The following is a 15,698-nucleotide window of genomic DNA, read 5'->3' as shown; positions in this document are numbered from 1 at the left end:
TCCATTACTGCAAAACAAGTAACTATTTCATGTTCTTTTGCTTTTCACAATCAATCCTGATAATTCCTGATATCCTGACTAAGATTTACAAGATAACCATAGCTTGCTTCAAGCCGACAATCTCCGTGGGATCGACCCTTGCTCACGCAAGGTATTACTTGGACGACCCAGTGCACTTGCTGGTTAGTTGTGCGGAGTTGCAAAAGTGTGATTGCAATTTCGTGCACCAAGTTTTTGGCGCCGTTGCCGGGGATTGTTGAGTTTGGACAACTGACGGCTTGTCTTGTTGCTTAGATTAGGACTTTTTTATTTTTGTTGGTTTAGAGTCTTTTAGTTGAGTCTAGTTTCATATTCTAAGTTTGGTGTCAATTGCATGCTTTTGTTTTTCTTTTGATTTTCGATTTTTGCATGTTCTTAGTCCCTTTTTGATTCATAAAAGTTCTAAGTTTGGTGTCCTCTTTGTGTTTTTCTCTTTAAAATTTTCGAAAAAAAATTAGTGTTTGATTTTCTAAAATTTTAAGTTTGGTGTCATTTTGTGTTTTTCTCTTTCCTCTTTTTAAAAATCAAATCTTTTTCATAAAAACTTTTCAATCATATCTTTTTAATTGCTGTTTTCAAAATCTTTTTAATTAACTAATTGATTCAGTTCTCAATTTGCTTTGATCTTATTTTCTTTTTTTTATTTTATTTTCGAAATTTTATTTTATTTTCTTTTTGATTTTCGAATTTTTATTTTAATTTCCTTTTGTTTTTATTTTAATTTTCGGTTAATTCAAAAAAAAAACAAAACAAAACAAAATTTATCTCTTTGCAATCATTATCATTTCCCTTTTGTCCATTATGGACTTAAGTGGAATTAATCAGTCCAGAAGGACTCTGGGGTCATATGCTAACCCCATTACAGCTGCATATGGGAGTAGCATCTGTACACCTCCCATCAAAGCAAGCAACTTTGAGCTAAATCCTCAACTCATTATCATAGTGCAGCAAAATTGCCAGTATTCCGGTCTTCCACAGGAAGAACCTACTGAGTTTCTGGCACAGTTCTTACAAATTGCTGACACAGTACATGATAAAGAGGTAGATCAGGATGTCTACAGACTATTACTGTTTCCATTTGATGTAAAAGATCAAGCAAAAAGGTGGTTGAATAACCAACCTACAGCAAGCATAAAGACATGGAAACAGTTATCAGACAAATTCCTGAATCATTTTTACCCTCCAAAGAGGATGACACAGCTAAGGCTGGACATCCAAGGTTTTAAACAAGAGGATAATGAATCCCTTTATAATGCCTGGGAGAGGTATAGAGGTATGTTAAGGAAATGTCCCTCTGAAATGTTTTCAGAGTGGGTACAGTTAGACATTTTCTACTATGGGCTTACAGAAAAAGCTCAGATGTCTTTAGACCACTCAGCTGGTGGATCTATACACATGAGGAAGACAATTGAAGAAGCTCAAGAGCTTATAGACACTGTTGCTAGAAACCAATACTTATATTCTAGCAATGAGTTCATTCTAAAAGAGGAGGTCATGGCATTAGTCACTGATCCTAATCCTCAAGAACAGATGAATGAGCTTAATCAACAATTGCTCCTGATGACAGAATAGTTAGCAGAATTTAAAGAAATGCTCCATGATACCAGAGTTGCTAACAAGAACATAGAACTGCAGTTGAAACAAGCAAAACAGCAAATATCTAAACAGATAACAGAGGAATGTCAAGCAGTTCAACTAAGGAGTGGGAAAAAACTGAACACCACTGCTCAAAAGAGCAAAAAGCCAAACAAGGAACAAATGACAGAGGATAACCAAACCCCTGTTCAAAATCCCTCTGAGGACAGTAAGAGCCCAGAGAGGAACTTTATTGGCGTTCAAACGCCAGAAAGGGAAGGAAACTTGGCGTTAAACGCCCATTCCTTGCCCAGTTCTGGCGTTCAAACGCCAGAAAAGGGAGAGAAGTTGGCGTTTAACGCCCAATCTTCACCCATTCCTGGCGTTCAAACGCCAAGAGAGGATCAGACACCTAAGAGTGCTGATCATAATCCCTCTAACAAGGCTTCTTCAACCACTTCTGTAAGGAATAAACCTGCAGCATCTAAGGTTGAAGAATATCAAGCCAAGATGCCTTATCCTCAGAAACTCCGCAAGGCGGAACAGGATAAGCAATTTGCCCGCTTTGCAGACTATCTAAGGACTCTTGAAATAAAGATTCCGTTTGCAGAGGCACTTGAGCAAATACCCTCTTATGCTAAGTTCATGAAAGAGATCTTAAGCCATAAGAAGGATTGGAGAGAAACTGAAAAAGTGTTTCTCACTGAAGAATGCAGTGCAGTCATATTAAAAAGCTTACCAGAAAAGCTTCAAGATCCAGGAAGCTTTATGATACCATGCACATTAGAAGGTGCTTGCACTAAGACAGCTCTATGTGATCTTGGAGCAAGCATCAATCTAATACCTGCATCCACTATCAGAAAGCTTGGGTTGACTGGAGAAGTCAAACCAACCCGGATATGCCTCCAACTTGCTGATGGCTCCATTAAATACCCATCAGGCATAATTAAGGACATGATTGTCAAGGTTGGGCCATTTGCCTTTCCAACTGACTTTGTGGTGCTGGAAATGGAGGAGCACAAGAGTGCAACTCTCATTCTAGGAAGACCTTTCCTAGCAACTGGACGAACTCTCATTGATGTACATAAAGGGGAAGTAACCCTGAGGGTCAATGAGGATGAGTTCAAGTTGAATGCTGTAAAAGCTATGCAGCATCCAGACACACCAGATGACTGCATGGGCGCTGACATTATTGACTCTCTGGTAGAAGAGATCAATATGGCTGAAAGCCTAGAATCAGAGCTTGAGGACATCTTCAAAGATGCTCAACATGATCAAGAAGAATTAGAGGAAGTGAGGGAATTTTCGAAAATTCCTCAGGAGGAGAATAAACCTCCCAAACCTGAACTCAAACCTCTACCACCATCCCTGAAATATGCATTTTTGGGAGAGGGTGACACTTTTCCAGTGATTATAAGCTCTGCTTTAAATCCACAGGAAGAGGAGGCACTGATTCAAGTGCTAAGGACACACAAGACAGCTCTTGGGTGGTCCATAAGTGATCTTAAGGGTATTAGCCCAGCTAGATGCATGCACAAGATCCTATTGGAGGATAATGCCAAACCAGTGGTTCAACCACAGAGGAGGCTAAATCCTGCCATGAAGGAGGTGGTGCAGAAAGAGGTCACTAAATTACTAGAGGCTGGGATTATTTATCCTATTTCTGATAGCCCCTGGGTGAGCCCTGTCCAAGTTGTTCCCAAAAAGGGAGGCATGACAGTGGTTCATAATGAAAAAAATGAACTGGTTCCTACAAGGACAGTCACAGGGTGGCGCATGTGTATTGACTACAGAAGGCTCAATACAGCCACCAGAAAGGATCATTTTCCTTTACCATTCATAGACCAAATGCTAGAAAGGCTAGCTGGCCATGATTATTACTGCTTTTTGGATGGCTATTCAGGCTACAACCAAATTGCAGTAGACCCTCAGGACCAAGAGAAAACAGCATTCACTTGCCCTTCTGGCGTGTTTGCCTACAGGAGAATGCCTTTTGGTCTGTGCAATGCACCTGCAACCTTTCAGAGGTGCATGCTCTCTATCTTCTCAGATATGGTAGAGAAATTTCTGGAAGTCTTCATGGATGACTTTTCAGTATATGGAGACTCATTCAGCTCCTGTCTTAATCACCTAGCACTTGTCTTGAAAAGATGCCAAGAGACTAACCTGGTTTTAAACTGGGAGAAATGTCACTTTATGGTGACTGAAGGAATTGTCCTTGGGCACAAAATTTCAAGCAAGGGAATAGAGGTGGATAAGGCAAAGGTAGAGGTAATTGAAAGATTACCACCACCTGCCAATGTTAAGGCAATCAGAAGATTTCTGGGGCATGCAGGATTTTACAGAAGGTTTATAAAGGATTTTTCGAAAATTGCAAAACCTCTGAGTAACCTGTTAGCTGCTGACACACCATTTGTGTTTGACACACAGTGTCTGCAGGCATTTGAGACCCTGAAAGCTAAGCTGGTCACAGCACCAGTCATCTCTGCACCAGATTGGACATTGCCATTTGAACTAATGTGTGATACCAGTGACCATGCCATTGGTGCAGTGTTGGGACAGAGGCATAACAAGCTTCTGCACGTCATTTACTATGCCAGCCGTGTTCTAAATGACGCACAGAAGAACTACACAACCACAGAAAAGAGTTACTTGCAGTGGTCTATGCCATTGACAAGTTTAGATCCTATCTAGTGGGATCCAAAGTGGTTGTGTACACTGACCATGCTGCTCTTAAATATCTACTCACAAAGCAGGATTCAAAACCCAGGCTCATCAGATGGGTGTTGCTTCTGCAAGAGTTTGATATAGAAATAAGAGACAGAAAAGGGACAGAGAACCAAGTAGCTGATCATCTGTCCCGAATAGAACCAGTAGCTGGGGCGTTCCTCCCTTCTACTGAGATTTCTGAGACTTTCCCAGATGAGCAACTATTTTCCATTCAGGAAGCTCCATGGTTTGCAGATATTGCAAATTTTAAAGCTGTGAGGTTCATTCCCAAGGAGTACAGCCACGTGCAGAGAAAGAAATTAATTTCAGATGCCAAGTACTACCTCTGGGATGAACCATATCTCTTTAAGAGATGTGCTGACGGAGTGATCCGCAGGTGTGTACCCAGAGAAGAAGCACAAAGGATCCTATGGCATTGCCATGGATCACAGTATGGAGGACATTTTGGAAGTGAGCGAACAGCCACTAAAGTCCTCCAATGTGGCTTCTACTGGCCTACTCTCTATAAAGATTCCCGAGAGTTTGTGCGTAACTGTGACAGTTGCCAAAGAGCTGGTAACCTGCCTCATGGATACGCCATGCCTCAACAAGGGATATTAGAGATAGAACTGTTTGATGTATGGGGGATTGACTTCATGGGGCCATTCCCACCATCATACTCAAACACTTACATTCTGGTGGCAGTGGACTATGTATCTAAGTGGGTAGAAGCAATTGCTACACCCACTAATGATACAAAGACCGTACTGAAATTCCTCCAGAAAAACATTTTCAGCAGGTTTGGCGTTCCCAGAGTGCTAATTAGTGACGGGGGCACTCATTTCTGCAATAAACAGCTACACCTTGCTATGGTTAGATATGGAATTAGCCACAAAGTGGCAACTCCGTATCATCCACAGACAAATGGGCAAGCTGAGGTCTCTAACAGAGAACTAAAAAAAATCCTAGAACGGACTGTGATGGCCCGAAGAAAGGATTGGGCAAAGAGCTTGGATGATGCTCTGTGGGCATACAGAACAGCATTCAAGACTCCTATAGGAACCTCTCCATACCAATTGGTGTATGGCAAGGCCTGTCATTTGCCTGTGGAACTGGAACATAAAGCCTACTGGGCAACCAGATTCCTAAACATGGATGCACAGTTAGCTGGTGAAAAAAGATTGCTCCAACTAAATGAGCTAGAGGAGTTCAGACTCAATGCCTTTGAAAATGCAAAAATTTATAAGAAAAAGGCAAAGAAATGGCATGACAAGAAGTTGTCAACCAGAGTCTTTGAGCCAGGACAAAAAGTTCTGCTCTTCAACTCTAGGCTCAGACTGTTTCCAGGAAAGCTCAAATCCCGTTGGAGGGGTCCGTATGTGATTACAGAAGTGTCACCATATGGATATGTTGAGCTTCAGGATATTGATTCTGACAAGAAGTTCATTGTTAATGGACAGAGAATCAAACACTATCTTGAAGGAAACTTTGAGCAGGAATGCTCAAAACTGAGGCTTGAGTAATTCTCAGTGAAAGTCCAGCTAAAGACAGTAAAGAAGCGCTTGCTGGGAGGCAACCCAGTCATTAGGAGGTTGTAAGAATTGTTCTTACAGAGGCAAGTATCAAAAATGAAGGAATTCACAGAGTTACAGAAGGATTCAGCTCAAAAAGCAGAGAAAATGAGCTTACTGGCGAAAAAACGCCAGTAAGGGGCATTTTGGGCGTTAAACGCCAGAATGGGTACCATTCTGGGCGTTTAACGCCAGGAATGGTGCCATTTTGGGCGTTAAACGCCAGAATGGGCACCATTCTGGGCGTTTAACACCAGGTGTGCAGCATCCTGGGCGTTTTGAAAAAACGCCCAGTGACAAAGGCTTTCTGGCGTTTAACGCCAGCCAGGGCACCTGGCTGGGCGTTAAACGCCCAAAAGGGGTGCCAATTGGGCGTTAAACGCCAGAATGAGTGCCATTCTGGGCGTTTAACGCCAGAAAGGTGGGGGGACCGCATTTTTGTTTTCAACTCAAATTTTTTCAAACTTTCCTCTTTTTACCCATACTCTTCTACATAAATGCACTTCAACCTTTCATCATTCACTTTCAAATCTTCACAAATCAAAACCATTCTTCAAATCTATTTCAAATTAATCCCAAATCTTCTTCAAAAACTCACCCTTTTCTCAATTTTTCTCCATATCTTCTCAAATCTCCTTTCAAACTTTTATTTTTTTTTTTCGAAATCTCTTCTCCCCACCCTTATAAATTCACGTTTGGAACCCCCTTTACCCACACCATTCGAATTTCCTCTTCCTCTCTCTCTCTTCTTTCTTTTCTTTTGCTTGAGGACAAGCAAACCTCTAAGTTAGGTGTGCTTTTCCGTGATCACTAAGCCAAGATTCATCAATATCATGGCTCCTAAAGGAAAACAAACCAATTTAAGAGGCAAGAAAGAGAATAATCCAAAGAATCTTTGGAATCAAGAGAAGTTCTTAACCAAAGAACATGAAGACCATTATCACAAAATAATGGGTCTGAGGTCAGTGATCCCAGAAGTTAAACTTGATCTGAAAGAAGATGAATATCCGGAGATCCAAGAGCAAATTCAAAACAGAGGATGGGAAGTTCTGACCAATCCTGAAATAAAGGTTGGAAGGAACATGGTTCAGGAATTCTACTCTAATCTGTGGCTAACAGATAAGCAGAGAATGACTGGAACTGCTTACCATACCTACAGAACCATGGTCAGAGGGAAAGTTATGTACTTCCATCTGGACAAAATAAGAGAAATCTTCAAACTACCTCAACTGCAAGATGATCCTGACTCCTTTAATAGGAGGATGGTGAGAGTAGATAAAGGGTTGGATCAAGTTCTAGATGACATATGCCTCCCTGGAACTAAGTGGATAACCAATTTAAAGGGTGTCCCAAACCAACTCAAGAGGGGAGACCTCAAACCAATTGCAAGAGGTTGGCTAGACTTTATTGGGCGTTCCATATTGCCCACTAGCAACCGTTTTGAGGTCACCATCAAGAGGGCAGTGATGATTCATTGCATTATGCTTGGAAGAGAAGTGGAGGTCCATCATGTGATTGCTTGTGAGATCTACACAATTGCAAATAAGAATTCCACTGAAGCCAAATTGGCTTACCCAAGCTTGATCTCCTTGCTCTGTAAAGAGGCTGGGGTGAAGATGGGAGTAGATGAGTTCATACCCATTGAACACCCAATCACCAAGAAGTCAATGGTAGGACAAGTGCAAGACAACTCTATCAAGAGGAGGGCGCAGGAATTCCTCCCTGAATTCCCAAGAATTGACTACTGGACCAGCCTAGAAGCATCTATCTCCAAGCTGCAAGAGACTATGGAGCAACTGAAGGAAGAACAGCAGAATCAGAACTGCATGCTCTGCAAATTGCTAAAGGAACAAGAGAAGCAGGGGCGTGAACTCCAAGAATTGAAACGCCAAAAGTTCTCCTCTCAAGCTGAGGGAGCATCCACTTCTCAAAATCAAGGTTGTTGAGTCCTAACTCTGTGAAAACCTCTATCATTAGGAGCCTATGTTTGCGGTTTTTTTTCCTTTGTTTTGTTTTTCATTTCTCTAGTTTCATTTTATATCTATTTTTTTTAGTCTTGTTTTAATTCATAATTAATAAAATTGAAATTTTATGCCTTAAAGATATGAATGTCCTATGAATCCATCACCTCTCTTAAATGAAAAAATGCTTTAATCACAGAAGAACAAGAAGTACAGGATTTCAAAATTTATCATTGAAACTAGTTGAATTAGTTTGATGTGGTGACAATACTTTTTGCTTTCTGAATGAATGCTTGAACAGTGCATATGTCTCTTGAATTTGTTGTTTTGAGAATGTTAAAATTTGTTGGCTCTTGAAAGAATTAGGAAAAGGAGAACTGTTATTGAGGATCTAAAAATCATTAGACTGATTCTTGAAGCAAGAAAAAGCAGTGGATAAAAAAAATAAAATAAATAAATATAAAATTTTCGAAAAAAAAAGAAGAAAAGAAAAAGAAAAAGAAAGAAATAAAGTTGTGATCCAAGGCAACAAGAGTGTGCTTAAGAACCCTGGACACCTCTAATTGGGGACTTTAGCAAAGCTGAGTCACAATCTGGAAAGGTTCACCCAATTATGTGTCTGTGGCATGTATGTATCCGGTGGTAATATTGGAAGACAGAGTGCTTTGGGCCACAGCCAAGACTCATACACTAGCTATGTTCAAGAATCATTATGCTCAACTAAGAGAATCAATAACACTATCTGAGTACTGAGTTCTTATAGATGCCAATCATTCTGAACTTCAAGGGATAGAGTGAGATGCCAAAACTGTTCGGAGGCAAAAAGCTACTAGTCCCGCTCATCTAATTGGAGCTATGTTTCCTTGATATTTTGGAGTCTACAGTATATTCTCTTCTTTTTATCCTATTTTGATTTTCAGTTGCTTGGGGACAAGCAACAATTTAAGTTTGGTGTTGTGATGAGCGGATAATTTGTATGCTTTTTGGCATTGTTTTTAGTATGTTTTTAGTATGATTTAGTTAGATTTTAGTATATTTTTATTATTTTTTAGCTAAAATTCACTTTTCTGGACTTTACTATGAGTTTGTGTGTTTTTCTGTGATTTCAGGTATTTTCTGGCTGAAATTGAGGGTCCTGAGCAAAAATCTGATTCCGAGACCAAAAAGGACTGCAGATGCTGTTGGATTCTGACCTCCCTGCACTCGAAGTGGATTTTCTGGAGCTACAGAAACCCAATTGGCGCGCTCTCAACGGCGTTGGAAAGTAGACATCCTGGGCTTTCCAGCAATATATGATAGTCTATACTTTGCCCAAGATTTGATGGCCCAAACCGGCGCTCACAGTCACCCACAGAAATTCCAGCGTTAAACGCCGGAACTGGCATAAAACTTGGAGTTAAACGCCCAAACTGGCATGAGAACTGGCGTTTAACTCCAGAAAACGTCTCTACACATAAAAGCTTCAATGCTCAGCCCAAGCACACACCAAGTGGACCTAGAAGTGGATTTTTACGTCATTTACTCATTTCTGTACACCCTAGGCTACTAGTTTATTATTAATAGGATCTTTTGACATTGTATCAGTACCTTATGACCTCATGACACTTTACACGTTTCTCATTGTATCTTCCACAGCATGAGTCTCTAAACCCCATGGTTGGGGGTGAGGAGCTCTGCTGTGTCTTGATGGATTAATGCAATTACTACTGTTTCTCATTCAATCATGCTTGCTTCCATTCTAAGATAATACTTGTTCTTAATCCGGATGAATGTGATGATCCGTGACAATCATCATCATTCTCAACCATGAACGCGTGCTTGACAACCACCTCCGTTCTACCTTAGATTAAGTAGTTATCTCTTGGGTTCTTTAACCGGAATCTTCGTGGTATAAGCTAGACTGATGGCGGCATTCAAGAGAATCCGGAAGGTCTAAACCTTGTCTGTGGTATTCTGAGTAGGATTCAATGCTTGAATGACTGTGACGTGCTTCAATCTCCTGAAGGCGGGGCGTTAGTGACAGACGCAAAAGAATCATTGGATTCTATTCCGGCCTGATTGAGAACCGACAGATGAATTCCGCTATGCTGTGACAGAGCATATGCAATCGCTTTCACTGAGAGGATGGGAGGTAGCCATTGACAACGGTGAAACCCTACATACAGCTTGCCATGGAAGGAGACTTGCGTGTTTGAAGAAGAAGACAGTAGGAAAGCAGAGATTCAGAAGATGGAGCATCTCCAAACCTCAACCTATTCTCCATTACTGCAAAACAAGTAACTATTTCATGTTCTTTTGCTTTTCACAATCAATCCTGATAATTCCTGATATCCTGACTAAGATTTACAAGATAACCATAGCTTGCTTCAAGCCGACAATCTCCGTGGGATCGACCCTTGCTCACGCAAGGTATTACTTGGACGACCCAGTGCACTTGCTGGTTAGTTGTGCGGAGTTGCAAAAGTGTGATTGCAATTTCGTGCACCAAGGACCTTGTTTCAGTCATGAAACTTCGTGTGGTTTTGATTAGATCAGAGACCATGGTTGCTAAGTCAGAGGTATTCTGCTTAGAGCTCTCTGTCTATTACTGAGAAGATGATGGAAAAGGTTTGCTATTGCTAAACCTGTTTCTTCCACCATTATTGTTATTGAAACCTTGTTGAGGTCTCTTTTGATCCTTCCATGAAAGATTTGGATGATTCCTCCATGAAGGATTGTAGGTGTTTCCATAGGGTTCTCCCATGTAATTCACCTCTTCTATTGAAGGGTTCTCAGGATCATAAGCTTCTTCCTCAGATGAAGCCTCCTTAGTACTGCTTGGTGCATTTTGCATTCCAGACAGACTTTGAGAAATCATATTGACTTGTTGAGTCAATATTTTGTTCTGAGCCATTTTGGCATTCAGAGTGTCAATCTCAAGAACTCCTTTCTTCTGACTAGTCCCATTGTTCACAGGATTTCTTTCAGAAGTGTACATGAATTGGTTATTTGCAACCGTTTCAATTAGCTCTTGAGCTTCTGTAGGCGTCTTCTTCAAATGAAGAGAGCCTCCAGCAGAGCTATCCAAGGACATCTTGGACAGTTCAGAGAGACCATCATAGAAAATTCCTATGATGCTCCATTCAGAAAGCATGTCAGAGGGACATTTTCTGATTAATTGTTTGTATCTTTCCCAAGCTTCATAGAGGGATTCTCCTTCCTTCTGTCTGAAGGTTTGGACTTCCACTCTAAGCTTACTCAATTTTTGAGGTGGAAAGAACTTTGCCAAGAAGGCATTGACTAGCTTTTCCCAAGAGTCCAGGCTTTCTTTAGGTTGAGAGTCCAACCATGTTCTAGCTCTGTCTCTTACAGCGAAAGGGAATAGCATAAGTCTGTAGACCTCAGGGTCAACCCCATTAGTCTTGACAGTGTCACAGATTTGCAAGAACTCAGCTAAGAACTGATGAGGATCTTCCAATGGAAGTCCATGGAACTTGCAATTCTGTTGCATTGGAGAAACTAATTGAGGCTTAAGCTCAAAGTTGTTTGCTCCAATGGCAGGGATAGAGATGCTTCTCCCATAGAAATCGGGAGTAGGTGCAGTAATGTCACCCAGCACCTTCCTTGCATTGTTGGCATTGTTGTTTTCGGCTGCCATGTGTTCTTCTTCTTTGAAGAATTCGGTCAGGTCCTCTAAAGAGAGTTGTGCTTTGGCTTCTCTTAGCTTTCTCTTCAAGGTCCTTTCAGGTTCAGGATCAGCCTCAACAAGAATGCCCTTGTCTTTGCTCCTGCTCATAAGAAAGAGAAGAGAACAAGAAAATATGAAATCCTCTATGTCACAGTATAGAGATTCCTTGAAGTGTCAGAGGAAAAGAAGAGTAGAAGACAGAAGTAGAAAATTCGAACTTATCACAGAAGATGGAGTTCGAATTTTGCATTAAGGAATAGTGTTAGTCCATAAATAGAAGGATGTGAGAAGAAGGGAAGTGATTTTCGAAAATTAAGTGAAAATTTTGAAAACATTTTTGAAAAACATTACTTAATTTTCGAAAATGAAAGTGGGAAAGAAGTGAAGTGTTTTTTTTTGAAAAAGATTTTGGAATTAGAAATCAAAGAGATTTGATTGAAAATTATTTTGAAAAAGATGTGGTTAAGAAAATATGATTGGTTTTAAAAAGATGTGATTGAGAAGATATGATTTGAAAAACATTTTAAAAAAGATTTGATTTTGAAAATTAAAAACTTGGCTAACAAGAAAAGATATGATTCAAACATTAAACCTTTCTCAACAGAAAAGGCAACATACTTGAAATATTGAATCAAATCATTAATTGGTAGCAAGTATCTTTGAAAAAAGGAAGAAATTAAATTTGAAAAAGATTTGATTGAAAAATTGATTTGAAAAAGATTTGATTTTGAAAAACTTTGAAAACTTGAAAAAAAATCTGATTTGAAAAACAGAATCTTCCCTCTTGTGCCATCCTGGCGTTAAACGCCCAGAATGGTGCACATTCTGGCGTTTAACGCCCAAACTACTACCCTTTTGGGCGTTAAACGCCCAGCCAGGTACCCTGGCTGGCGTTTAAACGCCAGTCTGTCCTCTTCACTGGGCGTTTTGGACGCCCAGCTTTTTCTGTGTAATTCCTCTGCAGTATGTTCTGAATCTTCAATTCTCTGTATTATTGACTTGAAAAGACACAAATTAAAAATATTTTTGGATTTTTAATAGTAAGGAATAATCAAAATACAACTAAAATCAAATAACAATGCATGCAAGACACCAAACTTAGCAGTTTGTACACTACTGACACTAATGAGAATGCATATGAGACACATAAACACTCAAGTCAAGAGAATTCAAAGATCAGAGCAAGAAATCATCAAAAACTACTTGAAAATCCTTAAGACACATGAATGAATGCATGCAATTGACGCCAAACGTAAGATGAGACACTAGACTCAAACAAGAAATTTTTGGATTTTATGATTTTTTGATTTTTTTTTGTGTTTTTCGAAAATTAAGTGGAAAAAGGTATCAAAGTTCTTAATGAGAATTCCAGGAATCATGCAATGTTAGTCTAAAACTTCAGTCTAAAGGAATTAGACATGGTCAGCCAAGCTTCAGCAGAACATTGCATTCAAGAGCTAAATTGATGAAGATCAATCAGCTTTGGTGATGATAAGAACATCACCTTGAAACACTAGAATTCATTCTTAAGAACTCTGAAGAAAAAAAAAATACCTAATCTAAGCAACAAGATGAACCGTCAGTTGTCCAAACTGAACAATCCCCGGCAACGGCGCCAAAAACTTGGTGCTGTTGCCGGATCTTGGCACTGATGTTACCGGACCAAAAGCTTGCTCAAAACTTGAACAATCCCCGGCAACGGCGCCAAAAACTTGGTGCGCGAAATTGTGAACAATACTTTTCACAACGCTCATAATCCCCGGTCATGAACCCCAAGAACTTGGTGTTCAATACCATGGCATTACACAACTTCGCACAACTAACCAGCAAGTGCACTGGGTCGTCCAAGTAATAAACCTTACGCGAGTAAGGGTCGATCCCACGGAGATTGTTAGTATGAAGCAAGCTATGGTCATCTTGTAAATCTTAGTCAGGCAAACTCAAATGATATGATGATGAACGAAAATAAACAATAAAATAAAGATAGAGGTACTTATGTAATTCATTGGTGGGAACTTCAGATAAGCGCATGAAGATGCCTTCCCTTCCGTCTCTCTGCTTTCCTACTGTCTTCATCCAATCCTTCTTACTCCTTTCCATGGCAAGCTTATGTAGGGTTTCACCGTTGTCAATGGCTACCTCCCATCCTCTCAGTGAAAACGCTGCCTATGCTCTGTCACAGCATGGGTAATCATCTGTCGGTTCTCGGTCAGGCTGGAATAGAATCCATCGATTCTTTTGCGTCTGTCACTAACGCCCCGCCTGCTAGGAGTTTGAAGCACGTCACAGTCATTCAATCATTGAATCCTACTCAGAATACCACAGATAAGGTTAGACCTTCCGGATTCTCTTGAACGCCGCCATCAGTTCTAGCCTATACCACGAAAACTTTGATCTCACGGAATGGTTGGCTCGTTTGTCAGATGAGCACTCGGTTGTCAGGCGATCAACCATGCATCGTGCAATCAGGAATCCAAGAGATATTCACCCAATCGAAGGTAGAACGGAGGTGGTTGTCAGTCACACGTTCATAGGTGAGAATGATGATGAGTGTCACGGATCATCACATTCATCAAGTTGAAGAACAAGTGATATCTTAGAACAAGAACAACCGGAATTGAATGGAAGAACAATAGTAATTGCATTAATACTCGAGGTACAGCAGAGCTCCACACCTTAATCTATGGTGTGTAGAAACTCCACCGTTGAAAATACATAAGAACAAGGTCTAGGCATGGCCGTGAGGCCAGCCTCCTAGTGATCTAAGAACTAGACGTCCAAAGATGATCTAGAGATCTAAAGTGATCAAAAGATTTTAAATACAATAGTAAAAGGTCCTATATATAGAAAACTAGTAGCCTAGGGTGTACAGAGATGAGTAAATGACATAAAAATCCACTTCCGGGCCCACTTGGTGTGTGCTTGGGCTGAGCAATGAAGCTTTTTCGTGTAGAGACTCTTCTTGGAGTTAAACGCCAGCTTTAGTGCCAGTTTGGGCGTTTAACTCCCATTTTGGTGCCAGTTCCGGCGTTTAACGCTGGGATTTCTGAGGGTGACTTTGAACGCCAGTTTGGGCCATCAAATCTTGGGAAAAGTATGGACTATCATATATTGCTGGAAAGCCCAGGATGTCTACTTTCTAACGCCGTTGAGAGCGCGCCAATTGGGCTTCTGTAGCCCCAGAAAATCCACTTCGAGTGCAGGGAGGTCAGAATCCAACAACATCTGCAGTCCTTTTTAGTCTCTGAATCAGATTTTTGCTCAGGTCCCTCAATTTCAGCCAGAAAATACCTGAAATCACAGAAAAACACACAAACTCATAGTAAAGTCCAGAAAAGTGAATTTTAACTAAAAACTAATAGAAATATACTAAAAACTAACTAGATCATACTAAAAACATACTAAAAACAATGCCAAAAAGCATACAAATTATCCGCTCATCACAACACCAAACTTAAATTGTTCCTTGTCCCCAAGCAACTGAAAATCAAAATAGGATAAAAAGAAGAGAATATACTATAGATTCCAAAATATCAAGAAAACATAGCTCCAATTAGATGAGCAGGACTAGTAGCTTTTTGCCTCCGAACAGTTTTAGCATCTCACTCTATCCCTTGAAGTTCAGAATGATTGGCATCTATAAGAACTCAGAACTCAGATAGTGTTATTGATTCTCTTAGTTGAGTATAATGATTCTTGAACATAGCTAGTGTATGAGTCTTGGCTGTGGCCCAAAGCACTCTGTCTTCCAGTATTACCACCGGATACATACATGCCACAGACACATAATTGGGTGAACCTTTTCAGATTGTGACCCAGCTTTGCTAGAGTCCCCAATTGGAGGTGTCCAGGGTTCTTAAGTACACTCTTCTTGCCTTGGATCACAACTTTATTTTTTTTTCTTTTTCTTTCTCTCTCTCTTTTTTTTCGAAATTTTTTTTTGTATCCACTGCTTTTTCTTGCTTCAAGAATCATCTAATGATTTTTAGATCCTCAATAACAGTTCTCTTTTTCCTCATTCTTTCAAGAGCCAACAATTTTAACATTCTCAAAACAACAAATTCAAAAGACATATGCACTGTTCAAGCATTCATTCAGAAAACAAAAAGTATTGTCACCACATCAAGCTAATTCAACTAGTTTCAAGGATAAATTTCGAAATCCTGTACTTCTTGT

General features: G+C 40.2%; 1 non-coding gene across 1 annotated transcript; it reads left to right on the top strand.

Moving 5' to 3' along the window:
- The first annotated feature begins 10,982 nt into the window (after positions 1 to 10,982).
- Positions 10,983 to 11,090, top strand: LOC112764582 (small nucleolar RNA R71). The gene has a single exon (XR_003183249.1). It is a non-coding gene; the product is annotated as a small nucleolar RNA R71 (small nucleolar RNA).
- The last annotated feature ends 4,608 nt before the right edge of the window (positions 11,091 to 15,698 follow it).

This window comes from Arachis hypogaea, chromosome 2 (genome assembly GCF_003086295.3).
Source record: "Arachis hypogaea cultivar Tifrunner chromosome 2, arahy.Tifrunner.gnm2.J5K5, whole genome shotgun sequence".
Lineage (NCBI taxonomy): Eukaryota > Viridiplantae > Streptophyta > Magnoliopsida > Fabales > Fabaceae > Arachis > Arachis hypogaea.
The sequence above is the reverse complement of the archived record's forward strand: the minus strand, read 5'-3'. Positions and strand labels throughout refer to the sequence as shown.